Consider the following 17820-nt stretch of genomic DNA (forward strand, 5'->3'; position numbering starts at 1 on the left):
AATACCATCAGGAGAGATAATATGACCTAGATATTGAATCTCTTGAAGGAAGAATTCACTTTTCTTTTGGTTGAGAAAAAGTTTGTTTTCCCTCAAGGCTTGAAAAATCACTTGGAGATGTTGCTTATGTTCCTCCAAAGATTTGGAGTAGATGATGATATCATCAAAGAACACTCCAGTGAATTTACGATATGGTCTAAAAATTTTCTCCATGACCCGATTGAAAGTAGCTGGTGCATTAGTCAAGCCAAAAGGCATGACTAGATATTCATAAAGACCAAATGTTGTGCGAAACGCGGTCTTTAGGATATCTTCATCCACTTTCCTTATTTGATGATAGCCACTCTTAAGGTCAATCCTAATGAAGTAGGTAGAGCCTTGTAGCTTATCAAACAGATCTTCTACCCGAGGCATGGGAAATCTGTTTTTGATAGTGATATGGTTTAGTGCTCGATAGTCCACACACATACGGTATGTACCATCTTTCTTTTGCACTAAAAGGACTGGAGAACAAAAGGGAGAGGAACTAGGCCTCACCATCCCTTTGTCTACCAATTCTTGTACTTGCCTCATAATCTCCTCTTGTTGAGCTTGTGAGACTCGATAAGGAGGTTTGTTAGGCGGTGAGCTTCCTGGAAGGAGCTCAATACGATGGTCATCATCCCCTCGTTTTGGAGGTAGGTCCATAGGGATATCATCGATGAACACATCTTGGAATCCTTTTAGAAAAGTAGACAAGTCTAACTCTTCTTGATTCCTATCATTTTCATTTGATGAAACATTATTAGCTTTTAGAGACTCTTTGACATAAATCATGTACGCAGAAACTGAGCTCTTCATGGATTTATCAAAAGAAAGAGGATTTACAAGTGGAATAGTGCGACCATGCTCACTAGCATCTATATACATGTTCTTTCCCCTGTAGGTGAAGTAAATTCTCCTTTCAGGGAACTTCATGTTGGCAGCCATGCGATCAAACCATGGTGCCCCTAGGATAACATCCTGATGTTGGAGAGGAGAGATGAAGAAGTCTTCTTTGTCGACATAGCTTTGGACATGAAGCCTCAACTTCCCAATCAAGGGAGTAATGGAGGCTTGTTGTCCCTTGAAAGCTGCATCAGCTGTTACTATATCTCCCATCTCAAAAGCTTGAATGCCCAACTTCGTGGCCAACTCTATTTATATGAAGTTGACAGTAGAGCCAGGGTCAAACAAGATGAAGGCATCATGCTCTCTTACCTTTCCCCAAGCATAGGAGATTGATGATCCTTTGCAATGAGCATCCTCTTTTGGAGATTCGATTGTGGAAGCCCTAGGAGTCTCATTGCGAGTATTCTTCTTGGGGCAAGAACGATAGCCATGTCCTTGCTCCCCACACTTGAAACATTTATGGTCCTTGCGAAAAGCTTCAAGCTCTTCATGAGAGTTTGTTTTTACCTTTGTAAACTCCCTTCTCCTTGGACCGATTGTTGTTGTTGTTGTTGTTGTTGTTGGAAGTGCCTTGGGAATTATTTTGAGCATTGGATTTCCCCTTTGCATCATTTTTATCTTTGTTTTCCATGGGCTTGACATTACTTCTAGCCCCTTGATGGAAATTGATGCGTGAAGCAACCATGGTGTGGTGGATTACTTCGGTAATAGTACCGGGCCGTTGAGAGTTGATATATTCGGCCATCTCTTCAGGTAATCCCGCACAGAATTGCTGTCTTTGCTCGGCAAAGTCTATCTTTTGAAAGACAGTAGCTTTGAGATGTAAATCCCAAAACTTGTCTACATACTTGTTGATAGACTCATGAGAGAGAAGCTTCAAGCCGCGCCATTCGGTAAGAACTTTATCTTTAGTATCACTTGGAAGAAATTGCTTCATGATGGAAACTCGTAGAGTTTTCCATGTCTTTGGGGCTTCTCCATTGCCACGAAGGCTAGCCCACCATTGACGGGCTGATGTTTGGAAGTGCGTAGCTACATGGCGCAACTTGGAGGACTCTGTGAAGCCCTCGTCCCCAAAGGCCGCATCAAATTGCTGGATGAAGGCCAACACTTTGTCAGTAGCACCAAAGGTGCCATCGTAGGTGAGAAAAGAGATACTCTTTCCTCCCTCCTTGAACTTCTTTATCTTTTGTGACCTTGGCCATGCAGGAAATGATTTGCGATGTCCTCCCCTCTTGTATTCTCTAGGAGAATAGCCATAACTTTCATCGGAAGAGGAGGAAGGTGAAGAAGAAGGAGAAGAGGGTGACCTCTTCCTAGCCCTTTTCTTCCTTTGTTTCCTCTCTTGCCTTTCAGAGTGATGAGGAGAAGGACTATAGGTTGCTCTTTTCCTCTTGGGAGGAGTAGGCGATCGTCTAGACTGCCGTCTTTGTGGAGCCACATCTTTAGAAGAACTTAGACTGTCATTGCTTTCTTTCTCTTTGGATTCCTCCTCTCGAATGGGAGAGAGTCTTCTTTTGGGGGTCTCTTCATGAGGCCTCCTATGTCTCTCTCTCCTCTAGGAGAGGAAGGGAAATTCCATAAGCACGAAGTTGTTGAGTAACTTTGGCTTGCAAAACAGGGTTGCCCATAGCTTGTTGCAACCTAGTGACGAGATAATTCACAAACATGGGAGCATCATCATTAGCACCTTCATGTGCAAAATCAAAGCTATCAATTTTCATTCTACTCTCTTGATTATTGTCAGCCATGTTAACAAAATTTATGATTATACTTAGTGTATGCTTTGGCAATACAAAACCTTAGTTGCCACTCCTCTTAGCCTTTGAAAATCGGCTCTTAAGTATCTACACCCACGGCTCAAAGTGGTTAATTATAGTTAGTAGAGGAGTAGGTCTAACATAGCGGAATTGCCAAGGGCTAGCTCCTTTCGGACTTCTTATGGCTCAATAATGGTAAAGCCGTAGGCAAGTCTAAAAAGACTCCATTATTAAGTCCAAAGCTCCCGAGGTGTGCACCATCCCCCACATAGTGGGCTTAACAAAACCGATATTAGATCCCAGGTGCACTTACTCTATTATAATTAACAACATCAACCATTTATAGGCTACTTAAGGACCTCTCTTCTTAAGCAAGAAAAGAGAAACCAAATGCTCTGATACCAATGTAATGGAATTTGCCTTAATATGTGAGAGTAGCGGAATTTAATGAGAGTACTTTCAAGAAATGATTTTGTGAGTATAGCGGGTTGACATAATTGAAGATAGCAACATAATCATAGCAATTAGTTAACTTGGCATAGACAATACTTTTGCAAGAGAGAGAGTTTAGAGAACATGACAACAGTTGAGGACCGGATTTATGTGGAGCCGGTCCCCCCTCCAACAGGCATTTGTATTATGATTTCTCCCATAAAGAGAGACTTGTTACAATACAGTCTTTGTGTTCCTTGTGACCTAGGTGATGCCATGAAGATGGACAGCTTCATGCATCACAAACATAACATAAACTTGAAGAAAGCTTTAACTATCCCAAGTCTCAGTCCCAAGACCTCAAACACCTTCGAAGGTGGAGAGAGCTAGCAGGGAATGAGAGTAGGGAAGAGGAAGAAGAAACATTTCGTAGGAGAAAGAATTAGTTCCTCACTTATCATACTCTTGTTGCTAGCATACATAATAGCATAGTAATGAAGAAGAAGGAGATGGCAAGCTTAAGCATTGAAGCATGGCTCTTGGTTGGATTTGCACTCCATAGCCAAGAGTGTTGGTGTAGGCTCTCAACCTCTACTTGCTTGGAGAGGGAGCTCTTGCACTTTGCATAGCACACAATGAGAGTGTTTGTGAGTGTGTGTGGGTGAGTATACCCCCTAAGCACCCCCCTAGCTTGCTTGGGTCGACCCCCCCTTGTAGCTCATGCTTCAAGCTCATTGGACCCCTCCAGGCCTAGCCAATCACAAGCAAGAGCCATTACAAGCAACATGGGTAGCCTTGGGACAAGTGTCCCCCTTTCCCCTTTGAGAGAGAGGACTTGATAAATGCAAAATCAATTAGATAATTCAAGTAATTTATCATTGGACCCCTTTGAAGCCTAGCCAATAGGCTTCAAGCAACACATGAAGGTAACATGGGTAGGGACCTGACATGTGTCCTTGCTGCTTCTTCAAGCTGGGGCTTCCCTTGTGAGTGTGAGTGTGTGTTCTCTCTCTCTAATCCCTAGGAAAAGGGCTCGCCCCCCCTCTTGTAGGGATGCTTTTGACTTTAGGAGCTCAAGCACCTTAGTCATAAAGCATGACAAAGCACTTGAAGTAGGGGGTGTTCCCACAAGCATCTCAAGCAAGCTTCTCAAGGCACCTCAAGCACCTTAATCATGCACCAAGTCAAGCACCTCAAGCATGGATCCAGTCAAGAACCTCAAGCATGGAGCCAGTCAAGCACCTCAAGCATCTTAATCAAGCATGACAAGCACTTCAAGCAGGACAAGCACCTCAAGCACGACAAGCACCTTGAGCTTGGGCCGGGTTCCCACCTCAAGCTCATCCCTAGCTTACCTAAGGTCAAAGGACTTTTACACACATTATTGGAGGTCTTCAATGAAGCTAAGCCTAAGGTCTTATGCTCCATTGGTTAGCCTTGCTCTTGATAGACCATCTCCCATTTGGGCCCCTTTACTATTGGCCCCGTGTTGAGATAGATCTATAAGCATATATCTATATCTTAACAATTGTTCCCGTTTATTCTCCCACATTAAGTGATCAATTTAATATGAGAAAATCATTTGGGTTGGTTAGATATTAGATTTTATGACAAGCTTCCATAGTTGTGATATTGCCTCCCAAAACTAGCTGGCCAGCCTGGGCTTGATAGAGAATCTTTGGATTCTTTTCCCTAGAAATTCTTAAGGCATCTTCAAAAGTATTTGGAAATTTTCTCTTTACCTTCTCCCTTATCAAGGGGTACAAACCTGAGATAAATAGATCCTTTTGGAGGCAATTGGGAGCTCGCTCACCAGGGTTTAGTGAGTCTAACCATTGCCCCCAAAGTTTCAGAAGGCCTTCCTCATAGGTTGCATAACCATGAGGGTGAACTTGATGAACGGCCAGAAGCCATTGCCATAGTTCTTCTGCAGAATTGTCTTGTTGAAATCTTCGTAGGAAAGCCGCCTTCAATCCCTCCCATTCAGCTCTTTGGGTTGGATCTAGAGCCAGGAACCACACCCTAGCTTCTTCTTTGAGCACCAAAGAAAAAGATCTCAATTTCAATGCTTCATGATCCCTCCCAGAGACAAGAAAAGCCATCTCCAAGTTATTCAAAAATATCCCCAGCATTTTCCCCACTACGCCCAAAAAAAATTATGGAAAGCCATGATAGGATGGTTGCCTTCCTCTCAATACAACACAAAGATGAAAACGTCTAGATGATGTTTTGGAACCTAAGCTTTGTGCTAGCTATTATATGCACAGTTTGTCTAGCAAGAGGTTGTATAGGTCCATATAAATCCCTATTATTCATGGAGTGTGCTTAAAGCAAGATGAAGATGTGAACATCAAAAGATACATTATACTCCAAAATAGGAAATATTATAGGGTCAGGGGGACAACAATATCTCTCTCAACCTCTCAGCTCCAAAATAGAAGACCAATCTTTGTTGGAAAAAAATATTTCTATCAATGCGCACATTCACCCTAATATTCTGAACTGATTGTAAGTTGTAGAGAATGGGATTATTCATTTGTGCATTAACTACAAACTTCCATGAAGCATTTCATTGAAGTTCAGCTCTCTTGGATCCCACCATTTGAGAGATGCGAAGAATTTGCTCACTAGTGATTAGCCTAGCTTTGGTGTGACCATCCTCAGCTTTGTAGAGTTCATAGGGTTCAATGGCTACCTTCTCAACCACCTTGAGCCTTCTTGCTAGTAGTAGTTGGAGTGCATCACCATATGTAGCCTCTTGCTAATACCGCACACCATTGATGTGTAGCTCCCCCTCCACAAACTTGTTAATACCCGAGTTTGAGAGTGCTTTCACCACCTGAAGTAGAGGCTTCAAAGGAAGTGTATTCACACTAGCCAGGAAGCACTCAACACAATGCTTTGACCTAGGGACTTGATGAATACAAGATTTTCCTTGAAGCAAAGAAGGGTGTATGTAGTTAACTCTCTTTACCCGCATACGTGCCGTTTGTCGATAAAGACACTTCTTCTCTTGAGCTTCTTGGGAAGACCATAGTGGAAGTCTTGGAGAATTTGATGGACCTTCCTTCATAGGATTGGCAGAGCGCTGCTTGAGAACTCCTCCGTGGGGGCACCAATTTATGACGAAGGAAATTTGGAATGGTGGCCTCTACAGCAAAACAAACTCCATTGCGCCACAAGGGAAATGAGATGAGGGAACCACCTAGTCTTGGAAGCGTGGACTAGGACCGCTACCCAAAGAGAGAGAGAGAGAGAGAGAGAGAGAGAGAGAGAGAGAGAGAGAGAGAGAGAGAGAGAGAGAGAGAGAGAGCTATCACTATGAATGAAGCATTAACCTCAATGTGTGTACAAGAAATGGATAACTTCAAGCACTCCCAACACAAATAGCATGCAGATTACTAAACAACAACTCAAGATTTAGCCAAAATCACATCAAGCACTCTCACACACACATAAAATATCTCTCTTAATTAACATAAGTGAGAGGAGGGGGGGTTACTAGCATAAAACAATTTGCACTCTATAATGTGCAAAGAATAGAGTGAATGAATGAGCTTAATGGGCTCATGATGAGTGATACAAAGACTCAATGACGCTGAGAGAGACTTGAAATTACAAAGGGGGGGGGGGGCCTCTTTATATAGGCAAGAGAGTGATTAGGAGTGAGGTTAAGATCCAAGTGCAATTTGTACAAATGAAGCTTCATTAGGGACATTCCACCAATGAAGAAGCTCCTTCCAAGTGATTTGTTGACTAATTTTTAAGTAATTGGCTCCATCATCACTTATGTTGTCTTCACTCCTTCCTCCATAGTTTGAGTCCAAGAGCTTCCTTATTTTAAAATGTAAAGAATCTACATAAAATCAATGCGTATCTAGTAATAATAGAAAGGGGTTGAATGAAAACTTATGAATTACAACAAGATTAAGCATGATTTGAGAGGTGATTAGAAGAGGAATTTGTGATGGTTTTATGAGCTTGAGAGAGATGAGGAAGGAGGGGAGGGTGAGGAGACTAATGGCTGATTTTAGAGAAGGACTCAATGTGGAAAAGGAAGGGTGTGTGTAAAGGTAGAGGGGGTGGTCTCCACCATAGTTAGACAAACTGGCGTCCACCATTTTTGCCATATTTCCTAGACCGTAGTTGCAAAAAAAATATGGTCAGAATCTCCAGCTCATAAGCTACAAGTTTGATGAAGACAACTTTTCTTGGATCGGAGTGGACGTATTTTTGAAAAAATCAGCAAAATCATGTGTCTGTTTCCTTCCTTCACCATGTCTTCCACCTGGGTCCCATCTGTTTGAATCATTACATGGCTCCAAAGCCATGATGATATGAACCCCTCATGACCCTTGTATCATGGGTGCATGGCTCCACAAACACATCATATCTTTTCTTTTCACATTTACATATCTTCCCTTCCCTTTTGTTGTGGGTTAGGTCAACACATGAACATCATACACAGCAAGAATAACCATCTACTCCACCATACTTCATTAACAACAATTCAGACACAGTAAACATGACTACTCAAAAATATCAGAGTAAGCAGAGACAATACACTGAATAGTTGCTGCACTGCACCATCATCATCACATTCATATCAGAGAACAGATACCTCTTGCGCAGATACATTCCCCACTTATATAGATAAATCCGACTTAACTACCCAGTCACAAGACAATCAACAGACTGCAACTGAAAGACAGTTACATCCGACTTAACAAAATACAGCTCAGTAAATATCCGATAAGTCAAAATCCGACTTAGCTATTCAGAGTCAGTTTCTAACATGTGCCTCTCAACACATGGCACGCCCCGGTGGTAGATTTCGCAGAAATCTGACCCGGATTCACATATCCCTTGATCAGGAATCCACCCTCTGCTGCACAGCTTCTTCCTTACTCTGGTCCTCAGCATTCACTTTATGATCCACCAGCTCTGCTTCCTTTACTGCATCTGACTCTGCTGCATCAGCTTTTCCCATTTCCACCTCTTGTGCTCTATCTACAATCACAGTATCAATCTGCTCTTCTGCCACTTTCTCCTCAGCTACATCCTGCATCAAAAAACTATTAGTAAAATTCTCCTCTTTCTTTTCTACCTCTGCAAGCTGCTGTCTCTTATTCTCTTCCATCTGCTGAACCTGCTGCTTCAAACAGTCTCTCTCCTTTTGCAATTCCTCCACTTCCTTCAACAATTGTGCTTCTACCTCATGCACTAACCCTGCCTTTAGCACCTCATATGGATACTTAATGACAAATCTCATTCTTTCCTTGGTCTTTTGCCACATCTCCAGTGCAACCAAAGCTAACTGCTGCTTGAGAATAGACACTTCTCCTTCTTTCATTAATTCTGCACTCAAGCTAATTTCCTCCTGTGCCAACATCTGTTGCTCTAGTATCTGCAAAGGTTCCAATCTCAACCTCTGCATCTCCACAGTGACCTGTAACTCTGCATTCCTCTTTGCCATGTCTTCCAATTCCAAAGCAACCGCTGCCTCCACTTTCTCAGTCCATTGCTTAAACTCCCCCAATGATCTCTTCACTTTTGCTAACTCCATCTTTTGTTTCCCCACTGTTTCCTCCATATCCTGCTCATACTTTACTTTCATCATAGCTATCTGCTCTTCAAACTCCTCCCCAGCAGGATCTCCAAATGTGTTGTGGGTTAGGTCAACACATGAACATCATACACAGAAAGAATAACCATCTACTCCACCATACTTCATTAACAACAATTCAGACACAGTAAACATGACTACTCAAAAATATCAGAGTAAGCAGAGACAATACACTGAATAGTTGCTGCACTGCACCATCATCATCACATTCATATCAGAGAACAGATACCTCTTGCACAGATACATTCCCCACTTATATAGATAAATCCGACTTAACTACCCAGTCACAAGACATTCAGCAGACTGCAACTGAAAGACAGTTACATCCGACTTAGCAAAATACAGCTCAGTAAATATCCGATAAGTCAAAATCCGACTTAGCTATTCAGAGTCAGTTTCTAACATGTGCCTCTCAACACCTTTACCACTAGGTTCTACCTTTCACCTCCTGTGAACTAGTCAAGGAAAAATTCCCATCAAGTCATTTTTTGAAATTTTCCACGAGGTTGTTCTCACTCTTTCTTTTATTGTAAACCTCTAGAAGTAGGGAAAACCAACAAAATATAGTAAACAAAAAAATTGTGATAGGCTCGGATCAGCATCAAACTTGACAAATTCATGATTTTCTTGGGTCATAAGTTTCTAGGTACTAGCAAAAGTCTGGTAAGAATCTAGCGTCAAGAATTTTCTGAACAAGGGAACTGTCTGAAATGACTTCACCTGCAAGGAAAGTGTGCATATCATCTTCCTCATGCATAATCGTTGACTCCAACTCTTTACGCAGCAATGCAACGTTTGCCTCATTGCAACTTGCATAAAGATTAGCCAGAATGTCCCAAGCCTGTTTTTCAGATTTTGTTGAACAAAGTGAGGAGTGATAGTGTGCTTCATATACGACGTAATCAATGCATGAGCATGTGCCTCTTTTACATCCCAATGAGGTTGTTATATTGTAGGCAAAACAACACTAACAACAACAATCCTTGTAGCAACACGTACAACATCGTCTACATCCTCAAAACCACGACGTACCTTTGACACAAGAACATGTTGCATCATGTAAGCCCACATAGGGTAATTATCCCTATCCAATCTATCCTCAAAAGCAACACACATTTTGAACACATCTGTGTTGTTGTTGGCCATGGTGAATGCCTGCATCTGATGTCAAAACTGTCTGAAAAGAGGAGAAACAAAGCGGAAAAACCTCATGTTATATAGCACAAATTGTGGAAGATTGTAAGGGAACTGTTATGCAAAATAATGGAACTAACAAAAATTCTGCACAAAATGAAAAAATAGCATGTGTAGTACTGCATGTAATGGAAACAGAGGCCGAAATGAGCCCGAATCAAAAATCTAAGAAAGGGAACGCTTCTCAAAGCTCACAAAAATTGAAGAAAGTGAGAAAGTGTGTGCTAGAGCTGCTAGCAACTAAGCTCGAGAGGGCACAACCTGCTGTGATACCAATTGTTGGAACTAGGGTTACAAGAAAACACACCTAGCTTAGAGAAGACAAAGTAAGCTCAAGGCACACAATAGAGAGTGTATTCCTTAGTGTGGAATGGAAAGATAGATAAACCTAGAATGATGGGTGTATATACAATGCACGGGGGAAAAAACCTCCTACTGAGGGAAAAATACCTCGGCGGTCGTAAGTGTGTTCACGCACATCACTACCACATGTATATGGTAACATTTTTGAATTCGGGATATATTCCACTTACAATATTAGTCCATTTTGAAATGAGTAACTTTTCTTTCTGTCTGTCCCTTGCTCTTCCATTCATCTTCAAGAATTGAGATATAAAGAAAACCTCATGATATGATCGACCCTGTGATGATGGATTTGTTTCTTGGCTCACTCTCCCCTCTCTCTAAACCATGCACTTGCGTAAATCATTACTAGATACATATTATTAAAGAAAATGTAGCTAAGAGGGCTGATTCTATATTGAAGTTATAATCATGGTTAAAATACATTGGTTAGTGATACTCCTTAGGAGATTTGGAAATCCCTATTGAGAGATATATACATAAAACATATGCATGTGTAAAGGCTTTGATGTGCCATTACTTCCTCCCACTACCTTCAATATTCTCTACCACACTCTCTAAGCGCACATGGGGAGTATTTAGCAACACCATTTTTCAAGGTTATCTAGGAGTATACGCTAACATTTCTTAGTTGTATCAAACTAATGTTCTATTAGCACTTGGATCTGCATTTAGAGATAGTCCAGTAGATATTCTGTTGAACCTGTCTGCTTAAGCTGACTGCATATTGCAATGGACTCCACCATGGATGGTTGGATTTTTCCTTTTGATCTTGTTTCCTTGATCTTAAAACTCTTCAATCAACTTGACGATTTTGCTTAGATGTGGACAAGATGGTTGCTGAAGGATAACATCTTTGACGTTTGCAAATCCAACAAGAATTTGGAAGTGGAATGCTCAGAGGCTGTTGCAAGCATCATGGCATCTCCCAAGACTTTCTCGCCAAATTTAATATCTAAGTTTCTTATCCCTAAATATAAGCTCAGAAAACAATCCCCCATAAACTATATTAGAAAGGCATTGTTTTATGCCCAAGGTGAACGTTTTGTGTGAAGTTTTTTTGCTTTGTGTCATCAAGGATGTGTCCAATTATGATTTGGATGCAGGTCAAGGTTGTGCTAGCAGTATTCAAAGGTCTAATAAGAGTGGAGAAAATATTAAGTCTACCATATCTCCAAGTGAATTAGCTTTGTAATACTTCACTAAAGCTGAGTCCTTTGCTGAAATTTCCAGCTCTCAGCTTTCTATAGTCACGATGTTGTCATGTCTTCTCATTTTGAGCTCTCTGAAACCACACACTCTTGGTCTTCTTTTGAGGGAAAAGTTTTGGTCACATATGGAACTTACAAGGTCCAAACCCCAGTTGCTGACTAGGAATTATGTAAGTTAGCACGTGGGAATATGGTTTCCCATTTCAAAGATATACATTCAAAACAGTCTGCTCTTTTGGGATTTGGAAGCAAGGTGAGCTTTACTTTAATTTCATTTGTCATATTTCATGCACTCATTGTATTATTTTCTTGGCCTAGGTCCTTGGCACTCTCGAGTTTGTTAACGTGAATAGACTTGCACTTGAGTATACTTAAGCTCTCATCCCTTTTCCTTTACATGTAACAAAGCTGTTAAAGTTGTGTGGGTCCCTATTGTGCAAGCACGGATGGTGGATCATGACAAAAAAGTAAACTCTCTTGTGCTTTATGGAAAAATAGTGGACAAGGTTCTTCTACTCTCAAGAAAATTCTTGCAATTATATGAGAGTGGTCTTGTTTATTTGAAGTGTACCCTTAGTACCATCAAGAAAATTGACACATTTTCTACTGACAAGAAACATTTTTGTGACAAGTTACAAAGCTGAGGTGGAGCATTTTTTTTCTTGCTAGGTTTTTTTTGCTCTCTCTTACTTTTTTTATTATTTGCCTCCCCCCATATCCTATAGCCACCACTAGCAGCTTTCCTATTTTAAATCACCATACAAATTTGTGCCATTGAAATATGATCTTTACTTCAAAGGAAACTTTTGTAGTTAATGCACAGAAGGTTCAAATTGATTCTCTGTTTTTAAAGAGCTATAATAGAAATCAAGATGTATTGTGTGCTCTTCTTTTCATGTTCGGTCATGAGTGGACATTGAATATGTTGCAACATTTGATTATTCAGCTTGTCATGGACGATATAGAGAGTGGTCATAAAGAGACTATTTTTGTATGATTTCCAGTAGCACATGTGATCATGGGGGCCATTCTTGCGATAGACCTGCACTTAGATTCACATATGAATAGCCAACATACATCTTTGTCATTATAATCTCATTTGATTCTTGTTGTGTGCCATGTGCTGAGAGATCCATGTATCATTCATATGCTTGATGATAAATGCTTTATGGATTATTTTGTTGTCAACCCATATGGAAGAGTGGTTTCAGAGAAGCATGCTCTTCTAATTCTCAACACGCATTATGGCACCATGTTCCCTCAAAAGCAAGTTCTTCCAAAGCGTTGTCGGGGGATTTGTGTTTGAAAGGTGGGCCGGGAAGGCATAGGGCCTCTGACTGTGAGAGGTGCGAGGAAGAGAGTTGAAGCAGACATGATCAATGTAGACAAAGCTTAAAATAGACACCTTGGACAAGATTCTCAAACTTGATTACCCCAAAGTGAACAATTAACAGTACCGCTGCTTAATTAAATGTTAATTATGGAGTTTATGCTCCATACATGGTTTAATAAGCCTTAATTCAGGTGATAATTAAGAAAATAAAACTTTAGTAAACTCAATGATGGTTTCTGAGTATGACGGTGCTTTGCCCTTTGCCTTAATTGGCTAGCCAAGCAAGCTTGTCTTGAAAACGTTTCTCCCCTTCGTTCTTCCTCTGCTGCGTCAAGGTCGAGAGAGAGAGAGAGAGAGAGAGAGAGAGAGAGAGAGAGAGAGAGAGAGAGAGAGAGAGAGAGAGAGAGAGAGAGAGAGAGAGAGAGAGAGAGAGAGAGAGAGAGAGATGTGAGGGATAGTATTCATTTATGGTTTATTGAAAACCAACCAGATGAGTTTGGGATTGAGTAAGAGATTATGGATTGGGTTATGGAACCTTAGAATAGAGTGAATGGCTATGGAGGCTTAATTTGAGTGGGCTATGGAGGCTTAGAATGGGATTAGAATGGGCTCATGAGGATTTGATTAGAGCTAGTTTAGCAAGGTTTGGATTAGAGCGGCTTAGGAGGCTTGGATTCCGAGTACAATGGCCATGGTAGCTTAGGATCCAAATAGATTAAGGATGGATTTTGGAATTCAAATAGCTAGGGAGGCTTAGCTTAGGATTAGATTAGATTAGAGAGGCTTTGGAGTTTATCTTAAAGCGGGCTATAGAAGCTTGGGTTAAAGAGCTGAAGGGTTATGGCTGTTCTTTTTCGAGAGAGAAGAAGACGAAGTATGAAGCCTCTTCCTCTTTTTATAATGGGAGTTTGCATGGTTACTATTCTTACTATGTTTGGCCAACCCACTAGAGACATCGCTAGTGGGAAACACCACTTGGTGACATGCGTGAAAATCACCGAGAGCGGGGTCAAAATGAAGCGCCATGGAAAGTAGGTTATTTCTTGTTTCTTGAGTGTTGTCATCCGGGCCATGTGTTGCTCCTTGTGAGCATCTTCTTCCTCCCCTGTGCCCTGGCTGCCCTTCCCATTGCATTTCTTTTCATTCACACAATGTTAAAGGAAAACCCTTTGCAAGCTTTGGGCAGCCATGCCCCATTGATTATGGTTATGGGTGGTGACTTAGTGGGCGGCTTTAGGGTGCCTTAGTAGGTGGCCATCTAGTGGATTTTGCTTCAAAAGAGCACCACATTTGACATGCACGTCGGGCAAAGCATCGCATGTAGCATGTATATCGGCCTCGCGGCCAAGGCATTGCTGGCTAAAATTTCCAAACTCAAGCTCATCAAGAACTTAATATATTGTCATAAAAGGCACCACATTTGGTTTATTTTTCGGCCAAAGCACTACTCCGCTCGTCATATCAACCAATCAATGTTCTTCAAGCATTTTAATGCTTCTCCAGTTTGATCCACTCAGCATATTTATCATCTAAGGCACTGCTAAGCACATTAGTCATGTCTTCATTAGTTGGTCATGAAATACAATTCAATTGAAGCACCAAGATTCCATTTCCCAAAACTTGACTGAAGCTCAAAAATTCCCAGATGAAGAAGTGACCGAGGCGACCAAAGTGGTATGGAATTGGCCCCCGGTGGAACTTAAATTGGCCATATCTTGACAACCAAAAATCTGTTTGACAAACTGGAAAGACCGACACGCTCCTCAAAGTGAGAACTTTAGGGCCATAATTTCATATCATTCTTTACCCATTATCAGAAGCTACCCAATCTAATACGGATCTGTTACTGACTCAAACTTCAAATTGACATAACTTCCTTTCTGTAGCTCCAATTGATGAGCTCCAAAGACAGACCTATAGAGCACTTCAAGTACTGCAATTCTAATCAATAAAATCCCATCTATCATTCAAACATACTCACTGTTAGCATTAACAAGACATGTTTTGGCTCTTTAGAGCCGCATCTAGCATACTTTTAGCTTAAAATTGGCTTGTTAGCAAGCCCTTATTACTCATCAATAATCACATAGGATTCAAATAAACCTAATTGGCATCCCTTTGCTTATTTTATTGTCATGGAAGTGGGGTTGCATGACATCCACCCCCTATGAACCTGCACAGCCTCCGGTCTGTGCCAATTGCACTTAATCAATTTCATAAAAACAAACATCAGACATATCATTTGATGCATACATAACATTATCTTTTGAAGTGAATTGAAATCTTCTAGAACAATCTTGCCTTCTTGCTTCTTGAATAGCTTGATCCGTTTTTCTGCAATAGGCACCTTGAGCACAGTGACATCTAGTTTGCATAGGGGATAATGGCTCCAAATTCCGATTTGTATTTTTTCAGATAAGCTTTGGAAAGTGAGATTTAGGAACTGGAATAGGACGTGAGCTCCATGGCATGTGAGGAACAGTGAATATAACCATAGGTAGAACAACACTTGGATCCACACACCCAATCTCACTTGGCTCAAAAGCGAAAGCTTTACCGTGTTTTTTGACCATACCTTGGAAACACTTGAATTCCTCTTCGTTGAGAAAACCAGATTCTCCAACCTTCAGCTGTTGCAATGTCTCGTTAGTAAGTTTATTCCCAATGTTCTTAGGATATCTGAGCATAGGTTATCGAGAAGCTTATTTCATCACCCCATTGCTTCCTTCAGGTAGAGGTGTAGCCACTGGTCTCACTTTCTTTGCAATAGTCTTGTCCTTTGTCTCTACATGTGCTTCAACTGCTTTACATGAATCTTCCTCAATATGCATAAGTTCTTCAGATATACCAAGCTCTTCATACATGTCCATTGAGTGGAACTTAACCACTTTGGTTCCGTTTTGTAACCTATTTTGCATGATCTCCTCAAGCTCTAACATAGTATCTATATAAGATACCTCTTCAAAGATCCCTGAAATCACATCATCTGATTCAAGCACATCACATCCCTGCAATTCACTTTGAATACTTGAAAAATACTGTTCTTCCCACTTTGGCAAATCATTAAATTTTTTGTACGATACTGAACCTTCAGATGTTAAGCCCAAAATCCCTGAAGAGAAATCTTCTCTTTGCAAGAACTTCTCCTCACTTGTACCACCATAGTCCCGTTTTATAGTGGCACTCCAAGAAAATCCTATGAAAATCTGTATTCTTTCAACTCCTTACGTATCTTTTGCAGTGGATGATCACGTAAACTATCCTTGTTCCTAGCATGATCAGCACATATAGTTAAGAATTGAACCGCTTTCTTACCATCTCGGCTCCGGACCCTGGCATAGGCTGCGCCATCATTCAGCACCTTGGTTTCCATCCGCACAACCGTAATGTAGGGCTGCTCCAAAATCAATGGATAAGATGAATGCTCCTGTATAAAGAATTTTGTCTCATCACACACATCCTCTACAGTTACCTTAACATTTGCACATGCACCATAGAGGTCCCCTGGAAGCATGTTGGCAGCTAGACTCCGCCAATGGTGGTCTACATCAATAGGCCATTTCCCCTTCTTGTGTAAGCTTTCTGCCATCAAATTTATCTTTGATCCATGATCTATTACTACTAAGACCGGTTCTTCAATGTCACCAAGATTCACAACAACTTTGGTTGTTTCCCTTGCCCAATGAGTCCTTGAAAAGTGACTTCTGGGTATACTTTAATTTTCTTCCTCATCATTAAAATGAACATGTCTTACCTCAGATACAATTGGGTTTGAAACCACCACAAGCCTCAACTCTTCTTCTTTAAGATCTACCAAATATTCTTCATAATCATCCAAAATTGCTTCAATGTGCCAAACCATCTGTCTCTTACTTGATTCTAGCTCTTGCTCACTTGGTATCTGCTGCTTCCTCTTGATAATATCAAAAATCTCCCCATGGAACTCGTGTTTGGCAATTCCTAGATTATCACCCAATGTGAGCTCCACTTTGCTATTCAAAATACACTCTTCAAAAACATTCTCTAGATCTGTAGCTAATTCAATGTTAGATTTAAGCTTATATGAGGGTCCCCTGGGCTCACCTCGCTTTTTGTCCTTGGGCGCCTCCTCCATAACCACTTCAGGAGCGGGCTTAGGAGTAGGACCTTCTTCTTCACTGCTGCTGAATCTTGTTGCCCTTTTTGATGTCCTTGGAACTTCTCCATCCCTTTTTCGCTTTTCTTCCCACATAGCCTCATTAGCTTGAGACTTAGCAATGAATGCATACACTGAGAGGGAATCCACTAGATCAGTCCACCCTGTGGTTTCTCAAATTGAAATCCCTACCTATCGTAGCTCCCCAAAAGTTACCTTTCCTGCTTCTGTTGTCTGCAAAGCATATGGCCACAATTGACCCTTTGTACTTGCACCATCATCATCACCCTTTCCACAAACCTGTAGCCCATATGTAGCTGCTTCCACAAGAGCAACGTTATGTTGTATGTCTTCAACTAGCTTTTTCATGCTGCCCCTACCAAAGTTCAAGCGAAGCATCTCCCCTGTTGCCCTAAGGTGAATCCTCTTGTACTTCCATAAAACCACATTCCTTTTGTAAGATTCATCAAACTCATCACATTCCTTAACATACCTGTGATCTTCACTATCGCACCAGATGCATCAATCCTAGCCTTTGTGTGGAGGTTGTTGTCTAGGCTCAGAGGTAGCCCCCTTTGCAGCTAACCCTTCAAATTTAACAGCTTTGAAATTCAAATTTAACTCTTGAATACCTTTCACCAGTTCGTCAAGAATTGGCTCCTCCACTTTGGGTATCGTCGAGGTTGACTTATCCTTAGCTTCCTCTTCCACATCATCCATGACATCACTCATAATCAGCTTATCAACGCTCATTTGTCGTTTCATGATCATATTTACCGCTCGAGTGACTATCTTCCAATCAGATATTAAGCCTAATTCACCTGTTGAATCCTCCA

The sequence above is a fragment of the Adiantum capillus-veneris genome, chromosome 2 (assembly GCF_014529385.1).
Source record: "Adiantum capillus-veneris isolate H3 chromosome 2, ASM1452938v2, whole genome shotgun sequence".
Lineage (NCBI taxonomy): Eukaryota > Viridiplantae > Streptophyta > Polypodiopsida > Polypodiales > Pteridaceae > Adiantum > Adiantum capillus-veneris.